Below are 16,721 nucleotides of genomic sequence, written 5' to 3'. Positions count from 1 at the left end.
ATGGTTGGCCCGCTAGATGGCGCTGCCATAGGCCAAACGGATATCAACTGCGTTTTTTTTTAAATAGGAACCCCCATTTTTATTACATATTCGTGTAGTATGTAAGGAAATACAAATGTTTTAGTTGGACCACTGTTTTCGCTTTGTGATAGATAACGCTGTAACAGTCATAAAAGTATAAGTACGTAGTATCACGTAACATTCCGCCAGTGCGGGCGGTATTCGCTTTGTAATACATATCCCGTGTTAAAATGGACCGTTTACCAATCGCGGAAAAGGTCGATATCGTGTTGATGTATGGCTATTGTGATCAAAATGCCCAACGGGCGTGTGCTATGTATGCTGCTCGGTAACCTGGACGGCATATTCCAAGTGCTCTGAGCGTTCGCCGGATAGTTACTTTATTTAAGGCAACAGGAAGTATTCAGCCACATGTGTAACATCAACCGCGACCTGCAACAAATGATGATGCCCAAGTAGGTGTTTTAGCTGCTGTCGCGGCTAATCCGCACATCAGTAGCAGACAAATTGCGCGAGGATCGTGAATCTCAAATACTTCGGTAATGAGAATGCTACATCAACATCGATTGCACCCGTACCATATTTCTATGCACCAGGAATTGCATGGCGACGATTTTGAACGTCGTGTACAGTTCTACTACTGGACACAAGAGAAATTACGGGACGAAGCGTCACCAACAGCGGTAACGTAAACCGGCATCATAGTGGGCAACGGAAAATCCACGATGGCTGCGACAAGTGGATCATCAGCGGCCTTGGAGGGTTAATGTATGGTGCGGCATTATGAGAGGAAGGTTGACGGGATCATTTTGAGCATTCATTGCATTAATATGGTATCTACAGGTAATCATGCTGTAACAACATGCGTTCTCAGAAATGATAAGTTCACAAAGGTACGTGTATCACATTGGAACAACCGAAGTAAATGGTTCATATGTACCTAAGTTCTGTATTTTAATTTAAAAAACCTACCTGTTACCAACTGTTCGTCTAAAATTGTGAGCCATATGTTTGTGACTATTACAGCGCCATCTACCACAAAGCGAAAATGTGGTCCAACTAAAACATTCATATTTCTTTACGTACTACACGAATATGTAATAAAAATGACGGTGCCTATTTAAAAAAACGCAGTTGATATCCGTTTAACATATGGCAGTGCCATCTAGCGGGTCAACCATTGCGCCATCTGGTTTCCCCCTTCAAGCTAGACAAGTTTTGTTCTTTGTAGTTTTTTCGTTTGACGCTAATTTCGTGAGATATTTGGCCCGGTCACGATCAATGGACCACCCTGTATATGAATAGCTACCTCGGTTGCACAAAATTATTGTCACATCAACCATGGCTTCAACAGCATTAAGGCAGTCTTCATCAGAACAAAAATTACATAGGGTTACATGTAATCCCATCACAGGTGAAAAACACCTGAGCGAAAGTGCTCTTGTCAAAGAGAAAATTGTCACAAGAATAAAAAATAAAATGTAAAAATGTAACATGTTTGTCAGTGGGATGAAATATTCAAAATGTTTAAAATTTCAACATATGTTAACAGTAATCCTTGGCGATATATATCAATCACCGACATTAGCCATTTCACAATCACTGCTCTACGAGGGCCTGGTCCACACTAAAACACAACTGGTTATACACACCGAATGTAAAGTTCCCGTTTCAGCGACAATGGAATCTTCAATTCTAAAACTGTTTAGTTTACCAAAATCAGTCTTGCCCACTTTTACTCTTCCATCTTTTAGTTTTGCTGTTTATCCAGTTGTCTTTTGTTGTCGTTATTTTCAGTTGTACTAACTGCAAACACCCATCAACTATTTCTATGATTTCAATGCTAGTTTGCAATACCTACTTCCGCAGCCGCCCGGTACGGTATCTCGGCGTGTTAGGTAAAGACTGGCCACCCTCTGTAGTAAAAACTTCAAGAAAAATTCTCATTGTTGAAATCTGAAGGTGTTATGTTACGTTCACACAGAACTGTAAAAGAAAAACGACGAAGAAATAGATAGACTGAAATAGAAACCAAATGATGTACCAAATTCGCTAACGCACGACTATGCGGTGACGCTCGAGTTAAGGTGGTTCAGATCCTAGAGGTAGAAACTTTTCACTACCAGCCGGCAAGAGGAGGAGGAGTTGTGGCGTAAAATCATGGGCACCAGCCTTTGCGGCAATGTCCTGCCACAGCTTCCAGACCTCTCCACAACGTCTCACAAAGTGATGAACGTTAAGCTCGTTGCAATTTTAGAGTATTAGAATTTGCCCCACCCCTGGGTTTCACCCTCTCCCTTCTCTCATCCCCGTACAACACAAACAAAACTGCCGGCCGAAGTGGCCGCGCGGTTCTGGCGCTGCAGTCTGGAACCGCGAGACCGCTACGGTCGCAGGTTCGAATCCTGCCTCGGGCATGGATGTGTGTGATGTCCTTAGGTTAGTTAGGTTTAACTAGTTCTAAGTTCTAGGGGACTAATGACCTCAGCAGTTGAGTCCCATAGTGCTCAGAGCCATTTGAACCACAAACAAAACTCTACACGATACACACACCCCTTACGCTCACCTACACTCAAGAGAAACACATAAGACACAACTATCACACATCCGCAAGGAAGTGGGCCAATGTGCACGAACGAAGAGCACATTTCCGACAGGTGGATGAACGCACCCTGTGGAACATCTCAGCCAACAATGCCATACAACAGTTACATTTTAATGCTAATCTGATTCTTTTCTATAGGTGTAATATAGCGTCTCAGTAGCGTTATGACTGATTTTGAAGTCTCTCACGTCAGCACTATTAAGTTACTCCATCTGTTGTTGAAGTTTATCTGCACGAAGATAAACAGTGCAGTTAAGTGACCATATATCTTACGTTTCCTTCTATTTTCGTCCACTTTAGCAATGAAAAGCATTTCTCTAGAGCTGGTGAGAATTTTGTTAAAAGTGAGTCATAATTTTTCTCGAAATCTATGAATCCCACACATGCATGAGCTTGTTTAAAATTAATAAACAGAAACTAACTAGGGTGCCGTCCCATAGAATTAGGGCACCTGTCCTACCCCCTGATCCCCCCCCCCCCAACACCCCTGATCCCCCCCCCCCCCCCCGCCCAAGACATGATTACTGAATAGGGACGTGAAAATGGAAATGGATTAACAATTGCTTGAATAATTTGAAAAATTGTATGGAAAGAATAGTTGAGAAAATTTTGAAGGTAATTTAATAATCTGTGCACATCGGAAGAGGCAGCGACAATGGGCTTGACCAGGCGTTCCAATGGGAACATAGGTGTAGCAGGTCTCGCCACTGGTGCCCCTATGTCAGTGCAGCTATAAGCAGTTGCCTGAAGCCTGCCGAAAATGCCCAACACAGCTTACAGCTGTTCACAGACAGCAGCCAATTCTCCTAGAATACGCACATTACGTAGTTTGTTAAAAAAAACTGTCCACAATCTTAAAAAATACAAATGAAGCAGTCAGGACTAATTTCGAAAGAACACACAAACCACCGCAAGAGAGAAAATTACCCAACTGTGCGCTGCTGAAATTTGGATGTACAGGGTGTTTACAAAAAAATGTCACACATTATGGGAGATGACAGTACCCAACAGAAAAAAAAGTCCAATAAACACAGGTCTGGAACTTTTTCATAATGGGAGAAAAAAAAGTGTCCAAAATTGCGAGAGGTCGTAGTACACAATACAACATGAAAAAAAAATTATACATGCGTCCGGTAACACGTACTTTCTGCAATCTGTACACTTGTTCTTGGGAGAAGGTCAACTTGACGTCCATTCATGCATGACACTTGTTTAAGAACGTGCTCAGCGTGATGTCCTTCCATTGCAATACATCCCCCTGCCCTTTGGCATATGGTATCACGACTCTTTGAAATACATCCGGTTGTTGTTGTAAATGCTGTCAAGCAGTGAAGATGCGATCTTCAAGTATTTGGATATCATCGACTCGGATGGCGTAGACTAATACCTTCAAGTGTCTCAATAACCAAAAATCTAAGGGACTGATGACTGGGGAATTGGGAGGTCCAACGGTTGGGTATTCTTAACAAATCCAGCGGTCCTGAATTGTAAGCGCAAGAAGTTCATGCACACTGCGGAGGAAATTTGCTGGTTCGCCGTCATGCATAAACCACTTCTGTATTCTTTGCTGCCATTCTAAATCCGTCTACAAGGTACGCATCACGTTATCAAGAAATTGGAGTCCCATTTAATCTTTTAGATAAGATGTGTGGCTCTAGTAATCCATCAGCAAGAACGCCTCCCCATATGTTTACCAGCGGAAACCGGGACTGATCTGCCCAGGCCACAGTTCTCCAGTGGTATAAGGTCCAACCGATATGGTCACGAACCCAGGAGAGGCGCTAGAGGCGAAGTCGCGCTGTTAACAAAGGCACTCCCGTGGGTCAACTGCTGCCCATTTACGCAAAATTTCGCTGCACTGTCCTAACGTCCCACATTGGTTTCTGTGGTTATCACACGCAGTGTTGCTTGTCTCTACGGAAGTGCAACTGCACTCGGTCGGTAAGTGAAGGCCGTCAGGGACTCTGTTGTCTGTGTTGAGAAGTCATACAGGAAATTTGGTGTACTCGGCGGTCTCTTGACACTGTGGATCTCGGAATATAGAATTCCGTAACGATTTCCGAAATGTAATGTCCCATGCGTCTAGCTCCAACCACCATCTGCGTTCCAAGTCTGTTAATTTTCGTCGAGTGACCATGATAACGTCAGAAACCTTTTTACATGACTCAACTGAGTACAAGTAGCAGCTCCGCCAATGCCCTTTTGCACGTTGCGTATGCAATACTATCGCCATCTGTATAGGAGCTTATCGTCATCCCATGACTTGTCACCTCAGTGTATATTCACTCTTCAAGGCGAGACATTTTCCTGAGTAATGGACAACGTGGCAGTGACCTTGATTTCACAGCTTTTTATTTCGGCTGCTTAGGTAATGTCCCACCATGGAAACCCCTCGTGGTCCATCTCGTAATGTCTACAATGCAATGATTTCTTCACCTGACCAAGAAGCAACAAATCACTGTCAGTAAAACAGCATTTGTGACTGTGTCCTGTACAGAATGAGCTGGGCGTGTCCATGGAGCCAAATTACCCCCTGGTTATTGGGCGACTAACAAAGTCTACGAGGTGTGACAATAAAGTAATGAGACTGATGTGAAAAAAATTTTGCTTACCGTTTTAGTCAAGCTTGGTGTTGTCTCCTTCAAAGTAGTTCCCTTCTGATTGCATACACTTTTTCCAGCGCTTCTGCCATTGATGGTAACATTTCTGGAACTCATCTTCTGTAATATCCTCCAAGACCGTCGTCACAGCCTTTTGGACATCTTGTGTTGTTTGAAAATGGTGTCCCTTGGCCGCCATTTTGACTCTTGGAAATAGAAAAAAGTCGCATGGAGCGATATCTGGTGAATATGGTGGCTGTGGTAGTGCTAAAATTTGTTTTGAGGTTAAAAATTGCTGTACTGACAGAGCAGTATGGGATGGTGCATTATCGTGATGCAGAATCCAATTACCAGTTACCAGTAATGTTGTCACTGACACGAAGAACTCTTTTACGAAGTCTTTCTAAATTTCTTTGTAGTAATATTGGTTAATTGTTTGTCCAGGAGGCACCCACTCTTTATGAACAATTCCCTTGGAATCAAAGAAGCACACAAGCATACATAGTCGTTCACTGCGGTCTTCACCTTCAACAATCGTTCTGCCTTCACTAAACATTTTATGCCAACAAAAAACTTGAGCTCTTGACATAACCTCCTCTCCAAAGGCCTTCTGAAGCTTACAATAAGTGGTCGTCGTGTTTTCACCTAGTTTAACGTAAAAAGAAATGGCATACCGTTGCGCAATATTATGCGGTTCCATTTCCGTGACAAAAGACACAAACAGCACAATTCTCGACTGAGCAGTTGCATCGATGTGCCGCTTGGACAAGAAGCAGCTTATAGACCAAGGGCAAAGATATTGTGCCTACCCAAGTCTGCAGGATTGCCACATCTTGCAAAGAAAATCAGCCACGTTACTTTATTGTCGCACCTCATAGAGTGGCCTGACACTGCTGTCACATCTCCACTGTCTACGCACAGTCACTGTGATGGTTCGACAGTTGGTAGCACTTTCGAATGTACAAATGATACGTTCCGCTAATTTCATGCAATTTTACAGCAACTCTCCACAATGCTCGCCACTCCCTGTTGGTCAGTACATCAGGCCTGCCTGGTCTTGGTTTAGCTGTCGTCATTCCTTCGCTTCTCCACTTCACTATCATATCGCCAACAGTTGACATGGGTAGCTTTGTAAGTGTTAAAATGTTCCCAGTAGATTTTGTTTCCCTGGTGACATCCAATGAGCAGTCCATGTTCGAAGTCACTCAGTTCTCATGACCGACTCATTCTGCTGTTACTGCTTCTTTCCTGACTACACAATAAACCCCGCCTTTTTTTTTATATATAATGGCTAGTCTGCCTTTCGTGACATCTAGTGCACATCTCTGCATTACATAGGAGTGTCCGAATGCTTGATCAGACAGCATGTGGAGCTACAGATAATGCTCTTTATATGCAACAGCCTTCACTCATTATGCATCAGAAACGTGCCTTACTCTGTTAAAGTGTACTACAATACACATTGGTCTCCACTACTATTGACGAAACTGCTAGCACGTCCAAAAGCATACGTTACATCCAGGATCTAAAAAACCTGTACCACTCCTACAACTGACACATCATCTTTAGCATCCGTACCAAATGTACTCGGCCATTAGCCGTAAGTAAGCCGGCCGCTATGGCCGAGCGGATCTAGGCGCTTCAGTCCGGAACCGCGCTGCTGCTGCGGTCGCAGGTTCGAATCCTGCCTCAGGCATGGATGTGTGTGATGTCCTTCGGTTAGTTGGGTTTAGGTAGTTCTAAACCTAGAGGACTGATGACGTCAGATGTGAAGTCCCGTAGTACTTAGAGTCATTTTTTTCCGTAAGTAAAGATAACGGACAAAGATCACAGTCAATCATTCGTAGCATATAAATTGGTACATACAAATTGTAACATGTGAATGAGCCATGTCCACATGGAAGCCAGAAGAAATAAAAATATCCACATATTCACAAATTATGCCCACATTCAACGGTAGCAAAATATTAGTCGGCAATCTCAAGAAGTAAATTAGCAATGTGCCAAATTATAAAACCAAAATACAAAGCCACGCCTCGGTCATTACTTGTAGCATCCCTCATGCATTGATGTATTGCAAAACAGTGGCTCTTCGTCTGACTGAGGTACAAAACTAAAAGTTGAAAAACTGCAATTTTTAACTAGAATTGAAAATTAACAGTTACCAGCAAGCCGTGTTATCCGTAAAAATAAGAGCATAAAAAATCAAATGTACATGAAAATCTAAGTTGAGACTGGAGAACAGCTTCACCACGTATTATTTAATATACGCTTACAACTAGAAATCGAACAGGACAACTACCTACAATATCTTGTACAAAGACAAGCTATGAATGACCAATATGCTGTTGAAAATAGAGGCAATAACATACGTTGAGGTTTGAAGTGGTCCACCTGTGTAGCTGCGCGATTACCGCGGCTGATTGCTAAGGGAACGGGCCGGGATTCGATTCCCAGCTGGGCTGAGCTATCTCCGCTCGGGGACTTGGTGCTGTGTTTTACTTACTTCCGTATTGTCATAATTCACATTTACTTATTGAGATGGCTGACGGGCCCGAACGGAAAACCACTGAATTGGAAAAATACCTTGAAGTAAAAATAAATATACCATTGCTGAAAGCATAGTTGGTCTTATTGTATAACTATGTAGTCTCTGGAATGGATGGAACACCAAAGGTATACTGGATAAGAGTTACGGGAGCACACGATCTGAGATACCAGTGACACTGAAGGCGAAGGCGAAGAAAGCTGCTGTGCAGACTTGAGGCAGCAGATAGAGACAGACAGCAGCACCACAGCATCTCGTATTGCAGTCTCTATTGCGTGACCTGTGTTTTGTATTTAGCTTCTTTCTTCTTTTTCGTTTGCTTCTTTACTCCTTGCGTAACGCGCTTTACTGTGTCCTACGGTTCTTCTCTATTTGTCTTTCGGGACCCCATCTTCCTATTGGTCTGAATTTCATCTATACTACCAATCCGTCAGTGCCCATTATTTGTAGATATTGAGTAAAGCTCTCCATATTTTCTTCTAACTTGTTTTTACGCTGTATGTGTTTGGTTCACATCTAATATTAATATTTATGAAAACTGTAATTGCATATATCTGAAAGTTTCATTTATCAGATAACTACTAACTGTGTCTATCTGAAATGGGTACCATGACCCAGTTAATTAATTAAGAGCCAGGCATACATTTAAGACCCAAGTTAAAATTTCTGTGCATAACGAAATGATTAATACAAAGAATTTATGGCCCTAGCTGTGGATCCTAAAGTGGAGAACTGCGTAATCTTAAATATAATATTAAGTGAAGGTTCGAACAAAAACAAGTTTTAAATGTACACATAAATTTATTCCATTAAAACACAAATGTAAAATGCATCTGACTATGAAAGAACTTCAACTGATATCTCAGATCTGCTCTACACGAATTACACCACGTGAACCTGCTGGTTTCCAAAGTTACTTGATGATCAGTGAAAAATTGCTCTTTAAACACAACTGATGTCAAAAAAAGTTACTTACGATCTTCTAATTAATCGAATACTGTCTGTTGGTCTGACAGACTGAGAAATGCTTGCATCTACTAAATCAATGCTGTAATTGAGACAGATGACTGCAGTGATCTGACTAAATACGGACCAAGGGTTGTCCTAAGAAGCTGGAGATGCTAATAACACTTAATGAAAACAATCAGCAAGAGACGTGCAGAATGCTGGACTCATGTCTGTGTCTCTGAAGCACTGGCTGAGGGACGTGGTTCTGCTGAGACGAGTTTTGGACCACAATTGACTGCTAAGCTGCACACCAGAAGCACACGATCCACCCTCATTTTTGTCTCCGGACCAACTCTCTATCTTTATAACAGAATAGTACTGCCTGGTCTTTCCTTCCCACCAAACAAGGCGTGGCCATCAATTGCTGAATATGTACACTTAGCCGGCCAGTAACCTGATGGCTTCTTCCGCAAGTATCCCGGCAAGAAAACACATTACTTGAAAATACCGATGACATTCCGATCTGCACTTAAAAAAAAACACACACACACAACTACTTATGCACTGACTTTCTGATGTCACAAGCATTTTTACCGATTGTGCATTTTCATGTAACTAGCCTTGTATCAGAGGACTTTAGAAATAAAAAATCTACACATGTGGCAAAGCTTTTGTTTTTCAGCACGCTGCGTTTCTTTAGAAATGTATAAGATTGTTGTCTACTGAATGCACCCTTCAACACGCGAGAGAGCGCCTGCTACCTGTTGATAACGTTGCCCACTCTGTCGATGCTTACTCATGTTCCCACGCACTGTCAGAAAGTTAAAAGAAATAAAAAAAAGGACCTGCACCATGTTAAATGTGGTTCAGATAAAAGTTAGTTAGAAGCCAGTACATCCAGTCGCTCCATTTCGCTTTTACGAAAACATTGCTATCATATTCCGCTACCTCATTATCCTCTAAGTAGAGTACGACTCTCATATTAAATGAAAAGAGACATGCTAAATGGCTTTCTGTTTTTCAACTGCTCTACAAATATTAACAAAATATGTTCATAGAGTGTAGGCTTTCATAGAGTGTAGGCTTTCACGGCCGGCGTCTTCAGTAATTAAAACTTCCGGGCTAAGAGGCCGTGGTCCAATAGTAGAAATACTTCTCCCTGACGTTTCGTTGCCAGCTGCGGGCAACATCATCTGAGGTGAGTCTACGACTGGCTGCTAGGCCGTGGAGGTCCTGTTTATATAGAGCGCGTAGAGGGCGCCACCACTCGTCACGTGTTGTCAACAGTAAAACTATCTCTGGCTGGCGTCGTTACTCTCGATCGAAGGTAATCGATTGTCACATCTTTGGTACAGAGTCGATCGCCATATCTTATCTAGCTTCAAGCCTTCTTCTTTCCTGTTAAAATTATTGTGGTGTTTAAAAATCTCTACAGCCTCTCTATACATACGTGCATAATAATGCGATGTCTTAGCTAGCACGCTCGTCTCACTAAATTTAATTTCATGGTCACCCGTTTCAAAAACATGTTCCGCTACAGCCGATTTGTCCGTGTGTCCCAGTCGACAGTTCCTTTTATGTTCAGTGAACAAAATATGTTCACTTTATTTTGTATCTTTTTATTATAATCACATATCCAATCACAGATAAGAAATCTGAAATGTTCTGCCATTCTACTATAAATTACAGTTTTAGTCTGCATGGTGTTAAGCTAAAAACTAAAAAGCGAAATAATATTTCCATGGTCCTCACCAGATTTCCTTTTGTTTTTCCCATATTGAAAGTACAATCAGTTCATTTGTGCTTCATTTTGTTGTTATTAACTTAACTTCCCGATTTATTGATGAAAATACGGTGATGAGACAAAACGTTACGACTCCTACTGCAAGGCTGAATGCTGCCTTGTGTCACTGCGGACAAGTGACGCGACAGCGAAAGTACAGAAGCGTGGGAGAGAGAAATGGGAAATCATTTTATCTGCAAATGAGAATGAATATCCATTGTGGCAGGCGACTTTGAAAAACGGTAGATTGTAATGGCCAGCTGATGGGAACGAGTATCTCGGAAACAGAGAAGGTGATTGACTGTTCACATGCAGCTGTCGCAAGCATCTACGGAAAGTGGTTTGAGGATGATGAAATCACGAGTAGGCGACAATCTGATACCCATGCCTCCTCACAGAATACGGGAGTTGGAGGCTTTCCTGCTCTGCAAAGTAAGACACTCAGCGATCTGTGACAGATTTGAAGGCAGAGTACAATACTGAAGCAGCACAAGTGTTTCGGAGAACATTGTTCAGTATGCGACTGTACCTAACGATTACTGCTAAGTGTAGTTGCTCTTGCTAATAGCATCCTGTACAAGCAAACCAGTGCCCTCTTTACCGCAGTTACTTGTGCTTTCGATACTTGGGCTATGCACAGCTCTGTTTAAAAAGAATGACTCGATGTAGTCATAGCGTCGAACTATGCACATCTAGTTTCACGCCCTGCAGCTAATTCGCTGCAAATAATAACCTGTGGCTGTGATCCTGTAGTCAAATAGTCTATGCATTGGCTAGAATTGCGATTTACTGAAATACGCGGAAATGTAAGATAAAAGATAAATTAATAATTTAATAACAAGGGTTCTATTCTAACATCTGTAACTGGTGTAAACGGCACAGAATTATATAGTATAATTTTTATTCAAGAAATGACATTTAAAAAAACAGGAAGTGGTCTTACGATATTGAGTTAAAATACAGACAGAAAATGCCTTTATTAAATGCAGTAACGTTACGTTGAGAGTGTTATGAGAATGGTAGCAAAGCTCAAAATAGTCCAGAGTTCTACAAGATAATTCATAAATTAACACACACAATACAAAGAACAGTAGCCCATACTGTGTCTGTTCTCAGTTCCGTAAATAAAGCGACAAATGCTAAAATTTTCTACTCTGGAGCAAATTCAAACCTGTCGAAATACAAGTCCCTTCAGAAGTTGGAGTATGGCAGCGGCCTTTCACCACCAAAAATCTATCACCTATACTCCTGAATTCTGCTCATTACCGTAGGCAGGTCTGTCTTTATCCAGTACTCAACATAAAGTGTCCCTTGAACTCTTGACTCGAGAAAGTCCGTCTCAACTTGCCTCCCGTGGTGTGCTGCAACTGTCTCGTTTCCCATTGGCCCAAGGCCATCCCCACCAAAAACAGATCGTTGTCATGTGCTACATACAAGATCTGACACATCTGTATCACTTTCCCGCACTAAACTAATATATTACAACAACATTTAAATAAAGAAATGTTGCCGCGCGGGATTAGCAGAGCCGTCTGAGGCGCTGCAGTCATGGACTGTGCGGCTGGTCCCGGCGGGGGTTCGAGTCCTCCCTCGGGCATGGGTGTGTGTGTTTGTCCTTAGGATAATTTAGGTTAAGTAGTGTGTAAGCTTAGGGACTGATGACCTTAGCAGTTAAGTCCCATAATATTTCACACACATTAAAGAAATGTTATGAACATTCGCTCACACTCAGAACATTCACAGTAAATACCATATACGTTTGCCCATAAATAAATAAGCCAGTATTCTTGCGCAAGTGAACTCGGTTTAAATGACAACGAATTTTCATTAAATATTATTTAAACAAATATTTATGCCTTCTTGACAGAAGCATATTTTGGTTCTCTTTTCAGTTGTGGTGTCTGCTAACATGTGCGGTTGACCACGTTTGAACTACCACAGTTTTTAGTAATACTTGTAATCAACATTTAAATGAAGTTACTGCGAAACAGTAAGCCATTCATTAAATAGCTACACAAGTATCAAAAGGTGAAGTATTAATGCTGTGTTCATTTGCTGTGTAAATGTGGAGAATACGATGTTCTGACATACATTTGCAAAGTAAAAAAGATATAACAGGCGTCGTAAGCCAATAAATAAAACAGATACAGGAACGTAGCTTTCACGGATGACAGCTGTAGTGCAATGCTATTACCTGAGATTTGTTTGTTGACATCACATGAAACGATTAAAAGTTGTAAATTCAGAGGTTCTGCGTGTAAATGTTTATTCATGTGGGATTAAGCTCCTTTAGTTTTAAATATGTTGAAATACTGTAGTGTCACTAGATGCACCTCTTTTTCTGAGGTCCCTGATGTATTCAGATTTGCATTAATATTTGAGTGTAAATTAATCATCATGATCAGTTATCTGCTATATTAGCAGGTCCATTGCCTCTCCATTTTCCGCGATCCATTGCTTCCTTCTGAAGGCTGCTGTATGTTGTACCGTCCATCATGTCATCCATTACCTGGAATCTCTTCCTTCCTCGTTTCCTTTTCCCTTCTACATAACCTTCTAAAACTGTTTTTATCAGTCCGTCATTCTTTCTTAATATATGCCTAATCCAATTTCTTTTTCTTCTCTTTATTACATCTAGTAACTGTCTTTTCTCTCCCACTCTTCTCAGTACCTCTTCACTTTTTACTCTGTCCATCCAACGTATTCTTTCCATCTTCCGCCATGTCCTGATCTCAAAAGCCTCCAGCCTTTCTCTGTCTTTTTTCCTCATAGTCCATCTTTCAGCGCCATGTAGAAGAACACTCCATACAAGACATTTTATCTCTTTCTGAGTTCTCTGTCCACACCGCTGCAGAAGATTCTCCTTTTCTTATAAAACGCCTCTTTTGCCATTGCTATCCTCGTTTTAATTTCTGTGGTGCACTTCCAGTCGGTGTCTATCCTGCTTCCAAGATACTTAAAATTTTGCACCGGTTCTAGTGTTTCTCCAAATGGCTCTGAGCGCTATGGGACTCAACAGCTGAGGTCATTAGTCCCCTAGAACTTATAACTAGTTAAACCTAACTAACCTAAGGACATCACAAACATCCATGCCCGAGGCAGGATTCGAACCTGCGACCGTAGCGGTCTTGCGGTTCCAGACAGCAGCACCTTTAACCGCACGGCCACTTCGGCCGGCTAGTGTTTCTCCATTCAGCATAATAAATTAATATAGACTCTCAAATAGTTACAAGAAACTATCTTTCAGATTGTCTGACACTCCGCCATTTCTTGGAGCGTTGTCTGTCCTCTTAAGCATCAAAATTCCCCGTACCAGATCTGGCCGTTTCCAGCCACGTGCTCCTTTTCTCTGTACATGGACTCGCCTGGAATGGTTGCCCAGCCGGACCTGCCGCGGCTTGTCCTGAACCCTTGAGCCCACTAGCGTTCAGCTGTACGTCAAATGCACCTTACCTCGTAGCAATTCTAGGAGGCCAATTAGTATATACTCGTAACATCACAAGCACAAGCTATTGAACATAGGACACCGCAGCAGGCGAACTCAACATGTTCCCATATTGATCCAGCAATATTGTTAATCACGATTGCAGCGTAGACCGTTTATCAATGAAAACGTCGCGTGAGCCGATGAACCAAGTTTCTGGGCGTGTATCAGTCCGTTATTAGGCGGGCTTACGGCTGCTCCAAATGCATACTGTTCCACGGAGGCATGGCCATGTGGCCAGTATTATGCTCGGAGTAACAATGGACCTGTGGTAGCAATCTAAGGCACATGACAGCTGTGGACCACATGAACATTACTGTGAACCATCTGCGTCCCATAATGTTCGATGTCTGCCCCAACAGTGATGGCGTCTTCAGTGTCACAAGGCTATATTCGTTCTACAGTGGTTTGAGGATCATAATAGTGAACTCACGTTGATATCTTGGAGACCAAATTCGAATAATGTGATTCGAATGGAACATATCTGGGACGCTATTGGGCGCCAGCTTCATGCCCACAAACAACCAGTCTTTAATGTAGGAACTGCGTCACCTGTGAGTGTAGTTCTACTGCCAGATACCTCTGGAAACGTAGCACTGACCTGTAGAATGCGTGCCGTGTGAAATCGCTGTGTACTGCGTTTCTAAAGTGTACCTTGCACTATTAAGCAGGTGGTCATGATCTTTTGTCTCTTCAGTGTATATGTAAACTGACGAGCCAAAACATTATGGCCACCTCTTTAATAGCTTGTTTTTTTTTTTTTTTTTGGAACGAAATACATAAGTGATTCTGCGCATCAGGGATCCAACAGTTTGTTGGTAGGTTTGTGGAAGTATGTGGCTTTACACGCACAGGTCATGCAATTCGCGTAAATAATGGGCCGCTGATTTGCATACGCGGTGATGGCACCCTATAGCAACCCAGATGGATTCCATAGGATTTACATCAGGCGAATTCGATCGCCGAGACATCAACATGAGTCTGCTACGATTCTCAAGCCCTGTAGCAAGGTTCTGGCTCTGAGACAGGGATACTAGTACAACTGAAAGATGACATCGCCATCAGAGAAGACATCAAGCATGAAGGGATGCAGATGGTTCGCAGCTGTAAGTGTGTCTTCAATTACTACCACAGGTCCCATGCAAGAGCAAGAGAACGTCTTCCATACCATAATACTGTTTCCATCAGCCTGCGTCCGTGGTGCGCTGCACGTTTCGAGCCGCTATTCACCTCGATGACAGCGTTTTTGGAGACGAGCAGAGACTTAGTGTAGCAAAAATGGGATTCACCCGAAGAGCCGACAGCTTTCCATTGATCGACGGTAAAATCCCGATGGTGCCGTGCCCACTACAATAGTAATTCAACATGTCGTTGGGTCAACATATGAAGACGTAAAGGCCGTCTGCTACGGGGTTTCATGTTCAACGCTGTACAATTAACGGTGTGCTCTGAAATACTTGCGCGTGCACCAGCATTGTGTTCCTTCGGTAGAGATGCCACAGATCACCTTCTATCCTACCTTACAGAGCAGACAAGTCTTCGAACACCACGTTCTGTGAAGACTCGTGGACGTCCACCCACTTACTGCCTAGGTATAGTTTCACTGTCCCTCTGCCGTAGTTGCTCACGACAGTAGCACGTGAACATTCGCCCAACTTCGGCATTTTCGAGATACTCGTTCACCGGCTCTGCATAATCGTCGCTAGGGTGATCCACCATCCGTGTCTGCTCCGCATACATACCTTTGTTACTGCGTCAATGACCCACAACGCCACCAGGAGCATCCAGTGGTCATAATGTTTTGGCTGATCAGTGTATATCGCCGTTGAGTATTTGATGTTTTTTTTTCTTTTACAGAGCGGATGTTGTGGGCGCAGATGATGCTGGTGGCCTCGGCTGGTCTTTGGCAGGATCACCCCTCGCCAGTGCTGGAGCGCCTTCTGCTTCTGACGTTGCGAGAGCGCGGCTTCTCACGAGGCCCGCTGCTGGTGATGGACTATGCGGCGGCGCCTGGACTGTTGACGTCACTTCTTCGCGTCGTGCAGTATCCTGTGCTCCTGTTTCGTACACCTGTTCTCCGTGTCGTTAGGGAAGCTCTCTCTTCCGAACCTATAACAGGCAGTATTGTTATCCTGCGTGACGAAGTGGGCTTCAGTTCAACGTTGCAGAGTTTCCTGGAGACGTCCCAGAAGTGTTCACGTCACTGGACGCTACGCACTACGTTTCTGGTCATGCTCATTTCAGCAGACCTACGAGGGCGGGACTCTGAGTATACCTTGCACCAAATCCTCGATAAAAGTCATGTACTCGACGCCTCTGTCTTGGTACTCGATGTTAATCCCCAACCAGCATTTAAGAAGACAACAACGGGAGCATCACTGTACACTTGGCTTCGAAACCCGTCATTCACAAACTGTACAGGAGCTTCCGGGCGTCTAACTATAATTAGCAACTGGGATCTGACAGGTAGCCCCAATACAAACTTTCCGACAGTAGTGTTACCTAGAAAACTAGCGAGAACTGTAGAAACATGCCCACTGACTGCATTGGTCTATCCTTATGTACCACTCACCATGATTCAGAAAAATGAGAGTGGCAAAGAGTATTTTGTGGGCTATGAAGTATCAATGCTGCAGCTTGTAGCAAAGATTCACGGTTTTCCACTGAGACTGATTGATTCTGGTAAAGAACGCCCAGCATTTGGAAGGCTTCTGGACAATGGGACGTGGGGT

Source organism: Schistocerca americana, chromosome 2, assembly GCF_021461395.2.
Source record: "Schistocerca americana isolate TAMUIC-IGC-003095 chromosome 2, iqSchAmer2.1, whole genome shotgun sequence".
NCBI classification, from domain to species: Eukaryota; Metazoa; Arthropoda; class Insecta; order Orthoptera; family Acrididae; genus Schistocerca; species Schistocerca americana.
Note: the sequence above shows the minus strand (reverse complement) of the source record.